The sequence below is a fragment of the Limulus polyphemus genome, unplaced genomic scaffold (genome assembly GCF_000517525.1).
Source record: "Limulus polyphemus unplaced genomic scaffold, Limulus_polyphemus-2.1.2 Scaffold0, whole genome shotgun sequence".
NCBI lineage: Eukaryota > Metazoa > Arthropoda > Merostomata > Xiphosura > Limulidae > Limulus > Limulus polyphemus.
The window spans coordinates 3,940,332-3,945,465 of NW_013665610.1; positions in this window are offsets into that span (position 1 = coordinate 3,940,332).

Consider the following 5,134-nt stretch of genomic DNA (forward strand, 5'->3'; position numbering starts at 1 on the left):
TTGTTTTTTTTTTTTGGTTTCTTTCACTTGTAATATTTGTTAAGCATGAACTTCTGAGTGATAGGTGCTTAAGTTTAGAAAATATTTATTGAAATGATAATATGCTTAAAACATGTCCAGTTCACAGTAATATTCTCTTAGAATACAGGTGCAGAAAAATACCAATTGCAAAATACCTGGAGATTTTGTTGTACTTAGCAAAATAATCTAAGTTTCACGTTCCAAAATAAATACTGCTCCCAAATCTTATGTCTTGAAATTATTATTAATGTATCATATTTTTATAAATGAAAAAATATTATTAAGTTCTGCATCTTAAGTTGATGCATACAGATTTTATCAGTAAAGTATTTATTATTTTATAATATATCTGCTAGTTGAATGTGAAACTAGTAATGCCACAAAACCTAACCAACAGTTCAAGACAAGTATTGTTAAAGAAAACTAATGCTGTTGTGAGTTCACAATAATAAAAACAAGTAGGATTTAAAAATTAGTAAATCACATTAAAAAAAGCCTGGTGTTATGGACAAATGAACCCAACTTCATCAGTGGCAAAGGCAAATTGATTGTATTCTTATCTTTTTAGAAAAAAAACTAAACATAAACTGTCTCACTCTAGTTGCTTAACCAGTACAAGAGCATATACTTAAAAAGAAATAAGAATTTAATGTCATATGCTACACAATGCTGCCTTCTATGATAGCTTGAATAAAGCACTAGTGATTGTATTTACATTCAGTTATTTTACTTATTAAAATTAGACAAGTAGCTGAGTGCTGAAGATAGTGAAGTTGAGGGTTTGTATTTATAATGATTTTTGCAAATGTCCAATAACCAGTCAAAAGTATAAGATGTTGCAAGAAAAAGTTGGTGATCAATGTTTTAAAATAGAGTAGCATTTTCCTTGGCTTGTACAACTGCTGCTATTTCTGTTTGTCATGATCTCCAGAATATCTAGGTTATCTCAGATGTTTTCTATAATAGTTTTAGAAGAGGGTAAAAAAAAAAGTGTTTTTAAGATCATGGTTCTAGGAATTGGCCACTTCAAGCAATTTTGCTGGTTATGATGTATTTTGAAACCAGATCTTGATTTATTACCATGCTTTGTGGCAAGAAGCATTATCCTGCTGGAACAACACATTGACCTCTACAGTGTTTCCAGAAACATGTACATTTAAGGTATTGTGGTAAATCTGGAATTGGTGTACTCTCTGGTATTTGCCATCAATTTTAGTCATGACTGGTTCAAATGAGGAATTAAAGAAACACTAAACAACTGAGATGACAACTTTTACATTCTGGAACCATATATTTTTATTTTTTTACGTAAATATTATCATTGACCTAACATATTAGAACACTGGGTGTCCTTGAGCAATGATGATAATATGTATGATAAAAACTAGTTATCTATGCTCAGACGTGATTGTTCTGTGGTAGAGCTCTAGATTTTGGAGCTGGTTAACCAGGTTTAAATCTGTTCAATATCATAAAATATTTCCCCATTTTAAGTTGTGGGTGCGTTATAAAAGTGACAGTCAATCCCTTAGCATGGGTGGTAGGGAGCGCCCTTCCCTCTGATTAGTATTCCAAAATCAGGAATGGCAGCAGATGGCTAAGTAGCATTGCTATAAATACAAATATCAATGTCCAATTCAGGTGTTATCTGTAAGCAACCTTCCAAAGGTGACGTAAAGATGAAGAAGGGGTGTTTATATTAGTTCCTTATAGTCTGTATATTCATAGGCACATAGAATACAACCTATACAATAATACCATCTTTCAATTAACAGTAATCCTTTAGAGTTGATACAACATAATTGTGGTAGAAATGTGTAACTTCTCTAACTTTACACTTTTATTTAGCCATCACTTTAAATGAGGTAGAGTGATTCTTACCGCGCCAAAAACTTCAGTGTGGACGGGGCTTACACTAATCAAACGTTCATTAAGACTAAGCTGTAAATACCCCACAATGGTATTCATTCATTTGTGGCTATTTTAGATGCAGTGAAGTCATCACTGTTTATGTAACGTTGTAGCAAAGATGTTTTCTTGCTGTTTTTACAATAACAGAATGATTTTTAGGTATTGTGTTTTTATGACAATGATGAATGACTATGCACAATAAATCGCATATAACCTAGTGTTCAGAACAGTTCAGTATCAATTTCTCATATTACAACCAACTTTATTCACAACAATGTAGTATATTGCACACACACAAAAACAATTTTTTATATGTTGTGTTCAAATATTCTATGAGTTTCTTTACATAACGTGTAGGGTGAACCATGTCAATGGTTGATATGTAAAAGTAAGTAATTTAATCCATCTTGCACCTTAAAAGGTTTATAGGGCAGTGCTTAACTCTGGTTTCCCGTGACACGGGTAGATGAGAATGGTGACACATTTCTCCTGGATAGAATACCAGTTCATCATAGCTCGGAAGACTAAAACATTTGAGGCAAAAGATACAACACTATGCCGTGGGCAAGCCTCAAACCCACAACCTTTTTAGTTTAAAGCACTAATCATTAAACCACGCTGCCCCTCAAATGATCAGTAGGTATCCAGATATTTTGTTAGGACATTGTACCCTTATAAAATTATTTCCGGATGCATTTGCAGAAGCTACAAAAATCATCTTTTAAACAATCATATCACTATGTGGTATATTCAGGTAAATACTGATTATTCCTGGAGTGATGGGATAAGTTTGCTGAATAAAAATATATCATGAATATACTTATTACAAAGTATTACTGAGTCTCTAAATACCTGTGTTCATGAGAACGAAATAAAGAGAACGGATACAATATAAAATACATATGTACAATCTTTCTTATAATGAAAAACACAAACACAGTGTATGTACTTGCTTAAAGGATGGACTGTTGCTTCAACTGGATCAAAATTATTGTCTGTCCAAAATTGTCTAGCTCAAGTTCATCTATTAAACTGTTGAAATTCAACATTACTTATTTCGCAAGTAATACTGGATTCACCCAGAGCAACTAACGCCAAACAAAAGGCTGTCCATTCAAACTTGGAGGCTGTAACCTCGAGATATCATCTCACACACCATTCAAGAACACTGTTGTTTACATTATTGTACAATATGCAGCACTACAGCCATATCCTGCCATGAGCAGAAAGGGCATGACCTTAAAAGAATGACAAAAGAGTAAAGGTAGTTAGAATGAAATTAGCTTAATAACTTTCTTGACCACGTGTTATGTGAAAATTGCACATACTTAGAATAACTAATCAGTTCAGAAATGCTATATTAATATAAGAAAGTGTAAAACAGTATATGTATACCAAACTTTTCCTTTCACTTATACAATAGACTTGTCCTCAAGCCAATAACTGGTTTTGATTTTAAAAGTAAAAAATTCTATACACACTTGCTGCTCAAGGAGTACTATAACCTTTTCTCGCTCATTTATACACTTAATTACAACACAAATGACACAATATTTTACAAATGAGTACAATATGTAGTCAAAAACATATTCACAAAGAAAAAAGTATACATGATCAAAAATACTTTAACATAGATGCAAGTACGCATCAATACATAGTAAATATCTTTAACAATAAACTTCATCATCAAAACGAACTCAATAATAATACAAAATCGTAGTAACACAGAATAAAATGACCCTTTTAACACACATGTATAAATAATCAAGTCATAATCACCAAACAATTATTTAATGCTGAATCAACACAGAGGAAAAACCGCATCACAAAAATACCTTTTATTGTTACTTATGAAATAAGTAAGCAGCACAAAACACCCTTTTACACCGATAAAAGTAAAACACTAAAATTAACAAAATACGACACGCTGTATACATATGTACAATATAACATTCCATTAAGATATAATTAAATGTAAATTCATGAGAAAATCGCAGCCACAGTATAAACACCCAACACCTGGTTACAAATCATAAGGTGGGTCATTATGTAATGTGCCCTTGTTTTTAGAGGTACTGGTAGAAATAAGACCCAAATTGCGTTGGGGTACACCGTCTATTCAGTTTAACCTCAATTCGTCAGCCTCACATAAATTCTTTCTAAAGTTTTTGGTACTTCAGAGTACTCTTCAGTGTATGTATCCTTCAGTGGCAACGAAAATAGACTTTGAGGCTTCATCATACAAGAACAGAAAAAATATCACTAACTAGTTGAAAAACAAGACAGTCAGAGGTTAATAATTCGATCTTAAATAGCAAAAGTGTGGATTAAAAATGTAATTTCATATAAATTCCAATTAGTCAGAAGATCAGTCATATGTTTGATTGTAAAGAGGGTCGTTACACAATTTCAACCACACTCTTATCTAAAACTACTTTTAGAGATAAAGTAAATAATGGATTATCTTAGTAAAGTGACATTTTAATGGGCTTCACGAGTGCTTATGCCTTGTTTGCCTATAGAAGATATATTCCTATAATCCCTGTGGTCTTTTTGTTCCCCAGGCTTTATTGGGCCCCTCTTTGACCAACACCTACAGCTATATTGTTCCATGTTGCCAATCCCGTGACAATGGCAAAAAAAAGCTCACTCTTGAATGTAGAACCATCCTCTTTACTATCGTATGGTTGTTACATAAATATCACTTTATTCTGGTACGAAAGGAATGGAGGTCGAGACTGCAAAACTGGTTCCCACACACATGAACTGACTTGAGTTGGTAAATACCAACCTATACTAATGACCACTAAAATTCACCAATGCTTTCTCCATCTCCTCTAACGACTTTCTTCCAGATACAAGTTTAGAACTAACTAGGTATGGTTTTCAAAGTTTCACTAGGCATATTCACTTACAGCCTGCATTTTCATTAATCTTTAACAATATCTTGTAGTGAAACAATGTTAAGAAAATATTGTTATAACAGCGGAAGTCACGTGACGCTGCTGGTGCGTTTGGCGCTGATAGCATGCCTGAAATTTCTCGAATGATCATGAAGGCCCGAGTGCATTCGAGCCACCTCTTTTTAGTATATAGTATTTTAGTCTGGCGAGAAAAACCAGCGCGATTGAAGAGATAGATAATTGAGTCAAGCGAACAGAAGGCACTCTAAGTAAAGTGTGTGAATCGCTGTGATTTATAG